The sequence below is a fragment of the Dermacentor variabilis genome, chromosome 3 (assembly GCF_050947875.1).
Source record: "Dermacentor variabilis isolate Ectoservices chromosome 3, ASM5094787v1, whole genome shotgun sequence".
Classification (NCBI taxonomy): domain Eukaryota; kingdom Metazoa; phylum Arthropoda; class Arachnida; order Ixodida; family Ixodidae; genus Dermacentor; species Dermacentor variabilis.
Genome location: NC_134570.1, coordinates 197776609 through 197793308, shown reverse-complemented (window position 1 = coordinate 197793308; position 16700 = coordinate 197776609). Strand labels below are relative to the sequence as shown.

Here is a 16700-nt window from a genome sequence, read left to right as displayed (position 1 = left end):
GTGTAAGATTTCCCTCTCGTCACTCAACGCCGGAGCAGACCAAACTTTGCTGCTTGTGCTTACGTGGTGAACTGCGCGCACTCTCGCTCTCTCTCTCTCTCTGCCTCGCTGCGCTGAACATTGCGCGAGAGAGCGACACAGGCTCCGCCGGCGTGAGGTGACGTTTGTCGGCAAAGTTACGCGGTACAGTGACGGCCTTTTAGAGCTAGTAGTAGCAACAGTAACCGCAACAGCGGTGCTTTAGCGTGTAGGCTGCGAAGCGTCGTCTAGCGGCTCCGCACGTGTCGCTCTCGTAACCTTCCGTTTGCGGGCGCGCGGCTTCCAAAGGGAAACAGGATATCCCCTCCCTCAGCCCTCGCTCCAAAGCGGCAACATGCCCGTGCTTTCAAAACGCTTCCTTTTCGATAGAACGCGGCGGAAACCGCGCGCTGCGAATCGCTGCCGCCGCCGCGTCTCTGTCGCTGGCACGAGGTGCCGCAGCTTGATTTGTTCGTGGTTTTGCGGCGCGAGCGCGCGCGTTTGTCGAGCGCTGTTTCGCCTTTTCGCTGGAGGCTGCTGCCTCCTGCATTCATCGTCGCCGTTGTTATCGCCTGTGGTAATCCTTGCCGAAAGAGATCACTGACATCAGGTGAGTGACATCTTGAGGGGAAGAGCACGTTCGAAAGGGTGGGGTTGAATGTGTTTGCCTCTCGCCTAAGCAACACGTTCTCTCTCGCTCTTTCTTTTTTGTTTTGTTTTTGCACGCTTAGCCTCTATTGTTTGCGAAAAGACGACCCTATAATGTCTCTCGAGTGTTGAATGCCGCACTTCTGCGCCAATGAAAACCTTGTTTAAGTAAATCGAAACTTGCGTTTCGTTGTCTCTCGCCATTTCTGGATCGCCTTGATTAAAATTTAGAAATGCTCTGCCTGGCCTTGTAACCAACAGGAAGTACAATTTTTTATCGATGATTGCTTTCGAACAGATTTCTCCAGGAAATCCGAGGTCCACGTAATCAAACAAACGCAGAATTGCGAGGGGACCGTTTGCGCGTGACCAAGCTTTCGCAACCTTTACAGGATACTCTGTAGGCTCTGACAAATTTTTTGTATAGAGCATAGTGCGCGCCGGTCAAATAACGTAGCTGCATAAGTTGAAGCTACATCCTGCCCCCTACCTCAAAATGATTCCGGGAATGACGCAAATTTTCGCTTGCGCAAATATGCAAGATTTTGCAGTGCAAGTCGGCTGCTATTGGGGGAGTAGTTGTCTCTGCTCCGCAAATCATGCGTGTCGTCGGGACACATGTGGCATAACTTGGGTTGCAAGCGTAATTGAATATTTTTATGTCGTGTTGATGACATTTTCATGTGAAACCAGTATCCAAGACTGCCAAAATGTTGCGCTTTGCTTTCAATTCTATGAAGATTTTCCGGTTACTGTTTGCCTTCAGTGTGGTTTCATCCCCATTGCGAAAACCAGCGTCTTCCAGTGCCTTCCAGCGTGAAACCAGCGCATTTTTTGACACTGTATCGCGCTGGGGACGCGGGCACTCTCTGGGAGTCAATAGGACACAAGTAAGAACGCTGGATAAGAGCAGGGTCACGCTGGACGAAACGCTGGCTTTACTGCCATAACGCTAGGGCGCAGTGGTTTGTGCTGTACAAGCGCTCGTTCTCGCTACAGTTCGCTTGCTCGCACTAGAAACTGCGCTGGTTGGGTCTGTGCCGCGCAATTCCTGTGCGCAATGAGTGCAGGTGCTACTGAATATTGAAAGTTTTATATAATTTCATCGCTAGGTACTAGTCGCTTCTCCTAAATAACGCTATATGTTGGGGTCATGAATAAAAACTATATTTCGTGTCACACCTTGGAATAAACGTACGTCAGCTGCCCTGCATATTTTACCCTGAAGATCGCTTTCGTTTTTTGCATTTTGCCTTTTGACTGAGCGGATAGCTATATTCTTGAACGAAACCACGCAAACGCAGAGGACGCTTCATTTTGTAGTAGTTTTTACGTAACCGATGACTACAAGTGTCGCCGTTGTCGCAGTGTTGTGGAGTCGACACGAAAAACAGAAGTCGTGATAATATCGATCAGCCTACCACTGATCGATATTATCACACCGATAACAAAGCCGAGGCGTTTCGTGCCCTGCCACTTTCCCTATTGCACTGAAACATAATAGATGAATGGTTCTGAGGCTCAAGTATACATATTTTAGCATTCGCCAAGTAGCCGCGCCGAGACCTACGACCGAAGCTTAGGCCTAGCGTGCCTGCCGAATCCGTCTACACGCTGTCGGCCCAACTGAGCTCACGAATCAACAAGTCTAACAAGGATAAATCACCTTATATTTCAGCTTCCGCATCGGTGTTCCTAAAAAAAAAACTGTTTTTCGTGTCTACAGTGCCAGAACAAGAAGCGATGTTCGCCGATGTGACGCACTATAATCGTAGGTATCTGCGCTGTCGCCGAAGCCTGCCAGCACTAGCCTGCTCTTCTCTGACGAACGTATGGGACTAAACAGACATGTTGATTGAAACGGATCGTTGAACTAAGAAATTGTTGCATATCCGCGAAGAATAAGAAACGGCTATCAAAATCGGCAGTATCAGTCCAAACAGAGTTCCGCGCGGGCGGTTCATTTAGGACTTTTTTCGAACTTAAAATACCAATCGCAAACGAAAATCGGTGTTCTGTCACTTCCAAGCATACCTCTGAAAGCGGATAACAACTTTTCGTTTCTTATAAAGTCGTAAGTTGTAGTTGCGGGGCGACAGCGCATCTACCATGTCTGTGCGAGAGAACGAGAGAGAGAGAGAATAAACTTTTACTTAGCCGGATAGTTATGTAGGGCCGGGGTACATTGCCCTACTAGATGGCCAGCAGGTCAAGCCTAGTGGCGACCTCATAGGCGCGCTTGAGGATCCGGTCTTGGATGCCCGGTTCCGAGCTGCGCATCAGGGTCTCCCAGTCATCTGGTTCTGTGAAACTAAAACTGCGCCTGGAACTTGACATCTCAAATTATCTGCACACTACCACTTCTCGGCGTGGCGCATTGGTGAAGTACCTTGCTTGGGGTCTGTGGTTGAGGCGTTCGATTCCTGGTCCGATCATTTTTCTTTTATTTCACTAAAACGCTCGCTGTTGCTTTCTATATTAAAAAGAATGTATGCGGTGCCCACGCACCGCGTATTTTGCGCGCTACAGCTCATTTTCTTACTAGTACCCAGCGCCTTCCAGTACGCCGCGCCTGCCCAGCGCCCCAGCATTCAGCGCGCGACACTGGGCCCATAATCCGGCACGGGATCTTACACTTAAGCTACAAAAGATAGGTATAGTAAGAAAAAGAAACGTCTGTCACACATTTAATAACTTTATCCTGCTTTGAACCAGTTTGATCTTATTCTGTCAGAGCAAACCCGACGGACACCAATGAAACATTTGAGCACGAGAAAGAAACTAACATTTCGTGTTTTTTCGCCCCTAAGTTGAGATGACGTTTCTGTGAAGACAGGTTTACGATTCAGCATTCTCCTTTCTGGTTTTCGTAAACCACTTTACTTTTGTTGACCTTTATGCCAAGAGCAAAATTAGAGTTATGCTTACAAGCTTACCAATAATTTAGTTTTAATTTTCATAGTTTTTCACATGTTCCTTTCGTCATACTCGTCATACCTAGGCCGCGCGATGAGTGATCACTGTTGACGGCCTGCTTACACGGTAACATGGTTGGTGTCAGTATCGAACACCTAGAGTGAGGCAGTACTTGTGATTCCGAAATTGCGTCAATCTGCGTCAATACGTTGCAAGAACCATTGTCACCTTAAAACAGCCATGATTCCACTTTAGTGGGACGTAAGGTCCCTTTACAGTTATATTAACTGCCAAGCATACGCACACCTCGCTCATCCATCGTCCACGTTTCATGCGTGCGTCGAGCAGTCTTGCGAATGCAACACTTCGCCATGTTAAATTGAATATTTCATTTTGTCTTGGGCAGGAGACAACAAATTTCTTTTTTTGTGTGTGTGCCTACGTCAAGTGCGCTGATTGGTGGGGAGCACGAATGACTCTTTTAGATTGGTCGTCGCTCGGGAGGAAATGTGGGACGAGTAAGTCCTGATTATTCCTTGTCACGCGTCTGCAAACGGCAATAACATTTAATAACAACGCCAGTGGACTTGCACGCTTTAGCGGAATCGCAGCCCAGTTTCCAGCTAAGCCAGCAGTTGCATTACCGATTTCATTTGCCCGTAATTAAACGGCACACATAAACATTGTCATCACATAACGCTTTCTAGCACTTTAGTAGGGCCAGATTCAGCGCCAGCCTATTTATTGAGACTGCCGGGCCAAGGCCTCTTCGACCGATCACCCATTGCCCCTCTCTTGTGCCAAGTGACGTCATCTTATGCCTTCAAATTTCATAATTGCACACACCACCTTGTTGTCTACATTACTGTAATAGAGAATATAAAGAAACCGAGAGTTGAGAAAATATTTGCAAAGCGTGTGGTTAGGAAAGAAGCATCAAATTTTCGCCAGCAATTACACCTTTGTTTTCAACAAATGAAAACTCAGTGTAAGGACTGTTTCGTATACTTTCGCAGGGTCGCGAGTTCCCCACGTGTTATCTGCGCAGGGAGGCTTCTACACCCCAACGCGCCCGGGCCGGAAACGTCTGGTTTTTTTTTTCGGTTTTTAGAGCGGATCAAAGCCCGCGTGGTGTCGAGCGACGACACGCAGTGCGTGTCGTAGAAGCGCGGTACGCATGCGAAGAATGCGTTTGGAGACGGCCGTCTTGTAAACACGGAGTTCGGATGCCGCCGGCGGTCATTATTTTTCCGCGCAGACAAAGCTTGAGTCGGACTGCGGCACCCGGTGTTATGGCACCGGTTCCCGAGCCTTTTGCTGGCTAGAGACGCCGGCGAGGTTTAGGGTGGCCGACAATAAAATGTTCCCTAGCTATTTTCGCTGATGGTGTCACTGATCACGTCGAAATTGGAAGCGGTAACGTAGTTGTAGAAAGAAAGAAAACAGTTTTGTTTCCAAATACATTTACTTTTAAGAGTAAGCCCTATCCCATTGGGTTGTGGCTTACCAAACGTTTAACTTTCACTGGCAATTGCACCTTTGGGATGGGCCAACGGCTCTACCGCCCTTTTTCTTTGTCTGTTTCAGCTATATTAAACCAAACGATATCCTATCCCCGGAGTCTGGGCTGAAATCAGGATAGCTGATAGATTGGCGAAGCTCCTCGCAATGTATGTTACAGGGAGTCTGGGCTCTAATGCTAATGAGATTTGCTGATAAACCAACGAGGCATCGTACAGTATTTTGCGCTCTAAGACTCGTAGAGACAGTTGAAGCGTGAGACACTGCTTGCTCAATCGTTCAAGTTGTAATTCGTTTGCTTTGTCTGCCACATATCGGCATGGAAACGTCTACCTATTAAGATCTCCTTGTCCGTATGCTTTGCCACGCTCCCTGTCTGCGTTTGATCATCGCAGCCGATCATCACACGAGAGACTTAACGTTCGAGCAAAGAACGGATAAGCAAGAACAAGAAACGAGGACGAAAACATTTCTGTCAGTATGAGCTAGGATTCCCTAGGAAGACTGGCAAATATAGCGATAGCGCCGCATAACGCATTAGAACATATTGCAAGACCAAAGAATTTTTTTGAAAGCCCTTGTTTATTGAGCGCTCTTGAAACACTGCCAACAACGCAACCCACCAGATCGCTTAAAATGTGAACTTCGTGGAATGGTTAGTTCTTGCCGAACATTGGGAAAGCCCCTTACGCGGTTCGTAAAATAAGCTCTGGAGCGCTTTTACAAGTGATCTTCCACAAAGGCTGTGATTTACCAGCATAGTTTAAACGCGTTTCTGACATTCCTCATAATATACTTTCTAATTCAAGGAAATATATTATACAAAACTTGTGCTCTTTAGTATAAGTGTAGAAGATGTACAGAACCAACTAGGCGGATTGTATGATGCATTAAATATGGGAGAAAACGAGCATTCAGTAATAATTTAGAGAGTGGATAATTAACCTCCAGATTGAAATAATTTGGTACACTTCACCCCGTGACCCATAACATCATTCCCTTTAAATTGAAATAGAAAAATTCTGCCGTTTTTGTATTAGCTAGGCAATGTGAAAGCTTTGCAAACACTTCATTTAACTCCTCTCAATTGGCAGAAAACTGGCTTTCAGCTGTTTTTATTTAGTGCCTGTTAACCCACACACGCCTACACATCACCAATAACGTGCCCCCCATTTTCTCTGAATATAAACTCAGCGAATGATGTAATTCTTTCAAAACCATATGAAGACATACATAGAACGCTTTGGAGCACTTTCGGTCCAAGTTGCCGTAGTAAAACGTAAGACCGCACTGTCAAGCCATTAAAAGAATGCCCGGTAGATGGAATTCCGTTAATCGTCAAATAAAAAAGAAAACACCTTCTTGGATTTAGCACATAGTGTTTCTTCTGGAAAAGGGAGTCCCTTCCGCACTGTAGCCCTTGGCCAATATCAGACCGAATCGCAAATAAAAGTCTGCATCCCAATGACGAGTGTACCTTTTTGAGCACATCTTCCTTTCATTGAACTCACTACTGGCACCATCGTCGGGTGATGGTGAACTTGCCATTTAAGCCCAGAGACGCTCGTGCGCGCCTGCACCAGACGGTGTTTTCTGTACCGCTTTGTTGCGCCCCAACCCGGAAGGTCCGTTCATGATTTTTAACGCATCCTGGATTTGGAGTCTGGTTCCTGAGCGATGTACCAACAAAGACCAACGAAGAAAAAGACCCTTACGAACTGGCGGTTGAGAGATGAGTGCAAGGTGTGCAAGGCAGAAATTGCGCTCAACCTTCGACATTGCTCTGGACATGTGCCTGACTACGAGGCGCACACCAGCGCAATGCAAGAAATTCACGGTACCCCAGACAATGGATCCCGCCGACCGCTGCAACAGGGCGCGCCTCGCCAAGGTCATAGTGGTAGTTGGACCTTGAAGCACGAGTTCACCGCGAGGCGTAGCTCATTCTGCGCCTTCGCCACTCTCTAACCCCTTATCTCCGCTCGGAAGAAGGAAAGGCTGCGCAGGCAGTGTTCCAAATACAATTATTCAATCAATCAATCGATCGATCACTCAGTCAATCAACCTGCCAGTGGCCTTAGCTACGTGTGTCGGCATGACGATGATGTGAATGCTACCGACGAGTTTACAGCTTTTCCTGGGAAACAATGAACGTTATTCTTGACGCAAGTGGTCACCAGTCAGGTCCAAATATTTTATGTGGCTCAAACGCATTTGTCGCGTTTGATAATGTCACGTGGTGGTGACGTTAAAGAACACAGTAGCAATACTGTCAATAACAAAACTAACGTTTATTGGGCGAACCTGTGCCCACAAAAACAGACTACACTTATAGCACAACGATAGCGGCAAACACGGTCGGCGATCGTCGAAAATCTGATCAGCGGGTCAAGCGCGTCGGCTTTTATACAGCAGTCGTCAAATGTTCCAGACTAATCGTTCGGACCCGTGTGCCTTCCAGAAAGTTCTACACCAGTCGCGTCACGCGAGGAAATCAGATAACACAAGGTTCGGCGACAACAGACAGCCGGGTAGAAGCATCGATAACTTTCCAGAAACTTCGGATACATGCAGGCGGGTCCCGCGCTGTGCGATTAGATTTGTTAGGCAGCGAAACGTGGTCGCCCGATAAAGATAAGTACACGTGTCAATAATCTCTGAAACTCTCTGAAAGCCTTTCAGAAATGTTTCTTATATATTCTGTGCAATGAGACGCATGACACGTGCAATTGTATTTTATTTCAAATTGATGTAGTTTCTGCTTAAAGGCAAAGACAAGCTGACATGGCATCGCGAGACATGTGAATGTGACGAAGATGGAAATATAACCTGGACGCAATGCTATGTTTCGGGATTATAGTGAGCGAAGCAGTGTTAACATAGGTGCCTGCACAGGAAATTTTTTCGGAAGCATAGCGGCCTGTTAACCCATTCGAGATATACACGTGATCAGTCATTTCCCACACGCGCGCATCGAGACCTAGGAGGCCTCCCACTGAATATATTCGTCGAGATGTCCTTTGCCCTGCATAAATGTTTTGCCTTGTAAATGTCCCTCCTGTTTTCCTCCCCACACCACAGATTTCTGTAGAAATTAGTAGAAATCAGTAGAAATTTATCAAAAGTTAACCAGCGGACTTTGTTATACCTTGCGAGCCTAAAGCGCAAAACAACATTGGCCTATGATATACTCGGTTTTGTGAATAGCAAGCTACGTTAGGAAGCTAGAGTGAATGATCTACTGGTAGCATTCGAGACCAAAAAATAGAGCATTACGCATGAATGAAAATGCATCGGTTGCTGTCGTGTCTGCAACGTTGTGCAACATTATGTCACACTTTTATGTCAATATTTGACATATTTATTGAACTGAACGCGTCGAAGTTCTGAGCCTGTTTACGACCGATAAAGTAGAGTGACGCACGTCTGCGACTAGCAGGCATGGCACACCGCTTGGGCTCACGACTGACACGTGGTGTACGTGAATTTACGAAGCTTTACGTTCACAAGTAGGTGAGACGTACGGAGTAGTAGTTGTTGAGCAGAGAGCGCCGAAAATAAAGTACAACTGCACTGCGTAACGCGCGGAATGAGACTTGTATGGACCGCACATCTTGGGTAACTTGCGCAGCTTTACCTGATAAGTATAGAGCTGAAAATAAGTATACTGTGGCGAGGTGTGCTTTTAAGACAGGGACAGAGTAAACGAGAAGAAAGGGGGTTAACCGAGGGGCCCGATTTTTATTAGTCATATCATAAGTAGCCAACAAACACTGACACGAAGGACAACATAGGGGAAATTACTTGTTTTTAATAAATGGAAGAAACGATAAACTAATGGAAAAGGAAGTGGATGAAAAAACAACTTGCCGCAGGTGGGAAGCGATCCCACAACCTTCGCATTTCGCCTTCGATGATCTACCAATTGAGCTACCACGGTGCCGTTTCCCCGTCCACTTTCTTGGGTGTTTGTTTCCTAGTAGAATCCTGGAAGTGTTAACCAGGCCAGCACTCACAGACCTTGGCGGCGGATGTCGAACATCCTTTCTGCCGGAGGCGTCACGAGAATCTGATGTTTTTGGGTGAAGGGAACCGGTCAATAAACCCACACATGCTACCTGAAGGCATCAATGCTGCCCGATTCGACACCCTCGTTATATAATAAATGAGAAGAAAGGGTGTTAACCGAGGGGACCGATTTTTATTAGTCATATAAGAAGCCAACAAACACCGACACCAAGGAAAACATAGGGGAAATTGCTTGTACCTAATAAATGGAATAAAGAAACGATAAATTAATGGAAATGAAAGTGGATGAAAAAAGCAACTTGCCGCAGTAGGGGAACGATCCCACAACATTAGGATTTCGCGTGCGATGCTCTACCAATTGAGCTATGAAGCTAATTGAGCTACGAATTGAGCTACAGTTGAGCTATGCGAAGGTTGTGGGATCGTTCCCCACCTGCGGCAAGTTGTTTTTTCATACACTTTCATTTCAATTAATTTATTGTTTCTTTAGTCCGTTTATTAAACAAAAGCAATTTCCCCCTATGTTGTCTTTGGTGTTAGTGTTTGTCGGCTTCTTATGATAGGGACAGAGTAAACAGGCATACAAAATAGAGCGCTCCTGCTTGTTATCTGTGTGCCTTACTCTGTCCCTGACCTAAAAGCTCACCCCGCCACAGTATGCAATTCAAACTCGACCAAGAAGCGGCCCTCTCAGACCTAAGTGCTGTTCAGGGAATTCATGTTATATTTGCAGTCACCTTGTAGCGACAAAGTTAGAGATTCATGCAGTTATGTAATATGCTTGCTCTTCAAATAACGTTAAACTAGCATATAAGCACTTTTTTCGTCACATCGGCGCTGCTTTGTCACGTCAATGAATTTCGTATAGATGTTGCATTTTAATCTTTCTTTTATTAAATGGTATTTAGGAGATGTCGCCTTTAATTGGCGCCGGCTACTCCTTTTCACATTGGGATTTCTCAAAAGAAATAAATAAATGATAGCAAGAATAATGAAATCATAACGACGAAATTCGGGTAACATAAGTACACTAATGTCACACTATATCTGAAAGACAAGTCGAAATGACAAAAGCACAAAGTCCAGTCACGTAAGTAGACTACTGCGACATTAAAACTGAACCTCAACTCAGAAACACAGCAACACGAAGTCCAATCACATATGTGCTCCAAGGTAAACACAAAGTCAGGTCACTTAGTTGGATTAAAATAAGGGCACATCACAAATCACGGATTAACTTCTTATGAAGGTACAAAAACCAAATATTTGATTGGCCAAAGTCGGGTAAAAGAAAAACATAAAATGCGCTGTCACACCTAAACACTCTACTCAATACTCTCCGAGAATAATGCTCGCTCCTAGAAATATTTGAAAGGCCAGTAACGCTCATCTTTTCAAGGAGTATGTTGGCCAAGACCTAAGAATTTCCCGAGGCTGAAGGGCCTGCGATCTAATGCCACTAAATCAACTGCTAAGCGTTGTCTGTGTGTGTAGCGTCGCGGACATTCTAGCTGAAGATGCTGGTCATCTTCATCAGCGTGGCCACAACTACATTCCGTAGTAGAGCTGTTGAAATTTTATGTAGAAAGTGTTTTGTGCACGCGGTACCGAGCCGCAGACAGGGAATCAGCGTTTCAGAGGCTCTGGTTGTATTCAATGTGGACGGGCTATTAAATTGAAGTGATGGGTCCATGTGAAATGGAAGAACAGAAACGAATGATTAAAACCTTATTTCGTGGTGGTTTCAGATTGGTCGAATAAATTCGCAAAAAAGGAATTTCAGCATGAAACATTTGAGGGACCGTTACATATTCTATAACGTGCACTATATTTATTGACGGCGAGAATTATCTGTGCGACCTGCACAGGCATGTGCAATGCCTCCTTTACTAGATGCCAGCCGCGTTGTCCGTAAACTCGGTTCCTGGCTCTCTCCCTTTTCTCTCCTCCACGAAAAGGCAACGAGCGCCACTTGTGGCGGACGTCTGCAACCTAGATCACGTGCTGCGGCCTCTGAGATTACCACGGCGCCTGTTGCCATCTCGGAGGCCCGCGATAACGCTCGCTAACAGACGCCCGCGCATATAAAGCGCCGGCGGAGCAGAGCATTCAGCCGCCGCTGCCACATCCGCCGGAAGTTGAAAAGGCAACGAGCGCCGCCTCACGGAATTTATGCTGAACTAACTTCAACTAAGGGAACCGCCGCCGCAATGGGAAAGCGAGCAACGCGGCTGGCATCTAGTAAAGGAGGCATTGGCATGTGTAACAACCGAGAAACCGCATTATCTCTCTAATAACGGACGTACGAGAAGCAACCCGTCTCATCGAAGTTGTGCCAACTTTTCTCAATTTCTTCGTAGTAAATGCACGTATAAATCCTAAGCTAGGAGTACCATTTGATGAAAACATGTTTGCCTCTGGCGATTTAGAAGATATCTTAAAGTATAATGCTACCACCAAAGCCAGCTAGTGCCTGTTGAAATGGGTAAACAATCTGCGCAGTATTGCCGTAATGCTCAAGTCTTCAGTGGCAATCGCAAGCCTCGAAGCTGTTGCGACATTTCGATGTACTTGCGATACATCTCACTCGCCTCTTCTTTTTTACTTTCTATTATGCGGCATGGTCTGATGCAATGAAGGTGGTAGACAAGCCAGTGTTAGATAACGGACTAAGATCCCACGAACCTGCAATTTGCAGGTGACGTCTTGTTCATGAACAGTGGATAGGATTTAAAAAATGATTTAGAATTTAAAGGGAAAAAGTTACGTTTACGCTTAAGGAGAGAAATAATAGGGAGAGAAATTGGCGGCAAATTCATTTCATGGGGACCATTGGTGACGGTAATGCGATTAGCATTCTTTCTCGCCACAGGTGTGCAAGTAGAGATCATACATGATGAATTCTTGTGATGCTAGAATTAACGAGAAAGATACAGAGGTGTATGATATTGTTACGAAGAGGAAGCCCGACGCACAAGTATGTTTGCAACTATTTACATAAGGAAAAGTTAGTGGTAATCGCGCAGGCTGGCACCAAGGTCACAGTTCCAGGAGTATATCACTTCTCCTTCTTCTTTTTCTTTCATGCGCGGTCCCGTCCAAATGCACCGTAACATAATCCCCGGAGGCTGGAACGCCGTCCAGGCGCTTAGAATGATAGCTAACTTGATGAACAGCACGGTTTTAAACGGAACACGTGGACGACGTCAGTTAATAACTGGGACGAGGATGGCGTGTCTTCATCAGGGGCGATTTCGTAATTTAATTCACCTAATTGTCACAATACCCGGTAGGGCCCCGCATAGCGTGACAGCAGTTCAGGCCGACATGGCGACTTGCACTCCACAGGAGAACGAGATTTCCGGAAGAGAACTGAAGGCTGCGGTGCACCGACTATCGTTGCGAGTATTTTGAACGGACGCCTGAGCGGCAGTATGTCGATCACAGGCAATCGGCGAGCCATACGAGTAGGACCAACGGCGTCATGGCCGTATTCTGTTGTACGTCGCGACATCGAAGGTAGCAAGGTGTCAAAAGGTAGAACGGGAGGGCGACCAAACAGGATGTAGAAAGGCGAGAAACCAGTGGTATTATGACGTGACGAATTGCACGCAAATCTCACGAAGGGCAAAGTGCTGTCCCAGTCGCGATGGTCTGCTGAACCGTGCAATTCAGTCGTTCAGTCAGAGAGAGAGAGAGAGAAAGAGAGAGAGAGAGAGAGAAGGGGAGAGGTCCTTTTAATGAAAGAGAGATTTTAACGGGTGTACATACATCGCTGACATGTTACTCTGCGTGGGGAAGGGAACTGGGGAGAGACAGATTGAGGCGCAAAAGAAAAGAAATGAGTAAAAAAAATTGGCACTGAGTTTTCTTACTCATGGGCAATGGCGTGCTACTGTAAAGTCCTTCAGTGTATGCACCGTCACACAATGAGGTGACAGAATTCGCTGCGTGAAAGGTACATGCGGGTGACAGTTTGTCGATTTGACCAATGTTTTCTAAGTGTGTGAATAAAAAGGCCATCCCACGTCTCTGTTGTGTGAGGCAGGCTAAAGGGCCTAGGACACTGCGAAATGACAAATGTCTCTGTTTAAGCGAATGCATGCGGTGTTCATAGAACGTCCGCTCGTCGGCATATGCTCGGCACTCAAACAGGAAATTCCCCACGGTTTCAATTCAGGCACAGTTGTTGCAGTTTGGACTTATCACTTCACCGAAGCGGTACCGTAAACTGTTTCCATAGGCGGTGTTCAGGCAAACGCGATGATAGAAAGTGTCCAAATGGCGAGGGTTGTTGGATGGGAGTCTGGATCTGAGATTTGAGTCGATTGAGTAAAGGAAAGGGCAATGTTGCATCGGCAAGCTCCACAGCCGGTTCTTTTCTTCAGAAGCAAATATTTTAGCTAGTTGGGAAGAATTAGATCTAGTGAAATAAATCCGCGCATAGTTTTGGTGTTGAAGACCTTTGCGTGCCGCTTCATCTGCATTTCGTTGGCCAGAATAGCATAATGAGCAGGCATCTACTGAAATTTGACACAGTGGCCTGATGCAATGGCCAAGTGATGTAAGTACGCAATGTCAAAAGAAACAGGCTGATGATAGTTTTTTCTTTAAAAGACTGGTACAATGGTTGTAGTGCTCCTTTAAAGTCAGATATAAAGGATAGCTTCTCTGATACCGTGAAGCTCTGCTGTCGTTGAGGATGTCCTCCGCTGCAACCGATAACAAAGCATTTGTCTCGTTGAGCGCACACAAAGACCACAGGAAGAAATCTCCCGAGTGCTTCAGGCATCAGTGTTGATGTGGGTGTGTTCAGTATATTCCTCGGCTAAGTAGAGGAGTGTGGTCTGCAGCGGCGCGGCCTGTGACAGGCGACTCTTTGCCCCATTTACACCGGGTACAAACTGGTTTATATTTAGAGGCGAGAATGTCCAGGGAGGAAAAGTCGCAGGCAGTAGCTTTTGTGGATGAATAATCGGAAGAAGGTGCTGGATTTGCACAGCTTGGCCAAAGCCAGACTTATTGTGGGTTACGTGGACGTGGTACATGAAGTGCTTCTTCCCTTGGAGCACATGACGAAGATGGCTGTGCTTTTATCTGGCGAGAGGCGAAGACCTCAGGGAGCCAAATACAAGGAGAGGTTCAGTAATGCTTCTTGAAGTCGTTGTTGGGCGATATAGCGCGACCTTGATGCGCCTCAGATGCAGATATCATCGGCATAGATAGTGATGTGTACTCCTCGCAGCAGGTTTTTTGTTATTTGTATCAGGGCGAGATTGAATAGAAGCGGGCTGAGCACAGACTGTGTAGGTTCATTCGGAGTACTCAAATATTTTCCGCTCAGTGAAACATTCTTCTTTTCACATTTAGAACTTTCCTACTAGGCCAAAGCTAGCCGAAGCGGCGAGAATGGCATGCTGAAAAACAGAGGGAACAGCTGCCGTGATGTAAAGGAAAACGGCCGTCGGGATACGTCCAGCGTGAATCTCCTCTTCAAGAGAAGAGAGTAGGGCGATGACATTATCAATCATCATCATCATCATCATCATCATCATCATCATCATCATCAGCCTGGTTACGCCCACTGCAGGGCAAAGGCCTCTCCCATACTTCTCCAACAACCCCGGTCATGTACTAATTTTGGCCATGCCGTCCCTGCAAACTTCCTAATCTCATCCGCCCACCTAACTTTCTGCCGCCCCCTGCTACGCTTCCCTTCCCTTGGGATCCAGTCCGTAACCCTTAATGACCATCGGTTATCTTCCCTCCTCATTACATGTCCTGCCCATGCCCATTTCTTTTTCTTGATTTCAACTAAGATGTCATTAACTCGCGTTTGTTCCCTCGCCCAATCTGCTCTTTTCTTATCCCTTAACGTTACACCTATCATTCTTCTTTCCATAGCTCGTTGTGTCGTCCTCAATTTGAGTAGAACCCATTATCAATAGCATTATCACATTATCAATAGCATTATCAATATCATTATCAATAGCAGACCTGTTTTGGCATAAGCCGTTCATTTCTTGGGGAAACTTATTGCGGCTTTTTATGGACCATGTAATACGTTTGTAGATAATCCACTCCATAAGCTTGCCTACGCAGCTCAGTAGGGCGATGGGCTGGAAAGACGCGTAGCTTGCTGTTAACCAAAGGATCAGGCAAGATTCCGCAAAGGCTATTCAACAATAAACCATTTCACACTATCAATCAGGTGATAGAGAAATGTGCGGAATATAACCAACCCTTATATGTAGCTTTCATTGATTACGAGAAAGCGTTTGATTAAGTCGAATCTTCAGCAATCCTGAAGGCATTACGGAACCAGGTTGTAGACGAGACGTATGTAAATATACGGAAATATATATACAGCGGCTCCACAGCTACCGCAGTCCCCCCTAAAGAAAGCAACAGAATCCCAATAAAGAAAGGCGTCAGGCAGTGAGATACGACCTCTCCAACGCTATTCACAGCGTGTTTACACGAGGTATTCAGAGACCTGGATTGGGAATAATTGAGAGTTGATGGAGAATACCTTAGTAACTTGCGATTCGCTTATGATATTGCCTTGCTTAGTAACTCAGGGGACCAACTGAAATGCATGCTCACTGACCTGGATAGGCAAGGCAGAAGGGTGGGTCTAAAAATTAATCTGCAGAAAGCTAATGTATTATTTAACAGTCTCGGAAGAGAACAGCAGTTTACAATAGGTAGCGAGGTACTGGAAGTGGTAAGGGAACACATCTACTTAGGACAGTTAGAGATCACAGATCCGGATCATGAGACTTAAATGATTAGAAAAATAAGAATAGGCTGGGGTGCGTTTGGCAGGCATTCTCAGATCATGTACAGCAGGTTGCCATTATCCCTCCAGAGAAAAGTGTATAACAGCTTCGTCTTACCAGTACTTACGTACGGGGCAGAAACCTGGAGGCTTACGAAAAGGGTTCTACTCAAATTGAGGACGACACAACGAGCTATGGAAAGAAGAAGGATGGCTGTAACGTTAAGGGATAAGAAAAAAGCAGATTGGGTGAGGGAACAAACGCGAGTTAATGACATCTTAGTTGAAATCAAGAAAAAGAAATGGGGCATGGGCAGGACATGTAATGAGGAGGGAAGATAACCGATGGTTAATAAGGGTTACGGACTGGATTCCAAGGGAAGGGATACGTGGCGTTAGGTGGGCGGATGAGATTAAGAAGTTTGCAGGGAAAACATGGCCACAATTAATATATGACCGGGGTAGTTGGAGAAGTATTGGAGAGGTCTTTGCCCTGCAGTGGGCGTAGCAGGCTGATGTTGTTGTTGTTGATGATGATGATGTCTTCGTCAACTTCGGGCAGGAAGTAGCGGGGACTATCTGTCGGCAGCTGCCTTGGCATGCCATGGTGAAGAATCGTGTCTTGAAGTAAAAAGCCTGCTAAATCGTAGGAGAGCTGGTGGGCATAGCGCGTCGCATAGTGTTTGGCAACGGCTATCCATTTCTTCCCGTTTATGGATGTGGACGAGGCGACTGGCATAGGTAATGACGCGCTCGACTCCATTTTGCTGTTGCGCGCGGACAGCAC

General features: G+C 46.1%; 1 protein-coding gene across 2 annotated transcripts in view; it reads left to right on the top strand.

Annotated features, from left to right (window-relative positions):
• The first annotated feature begins 268 nt into the window (after nucleotides 1-268).
• Nucleotides 269-16700, top strand: part of Pi3K92E (phosphatidylinositol 3-kinase 92E) — a 160721-nt gene continuing 144289 nt past the window's right edge. The window contains exon 1 of one of the 2 annotated variants that reach the window (XM_075686775.1): nucleotides 269-628. The gene's annotated coding sequence lies outside the window, so the exon portion shown is untranslated. The remainder of the gene's footprint in view (nucleotides 629-16700) is intronic. The other variant, XM_075686774.1, reaches the window with a different exon arrangement.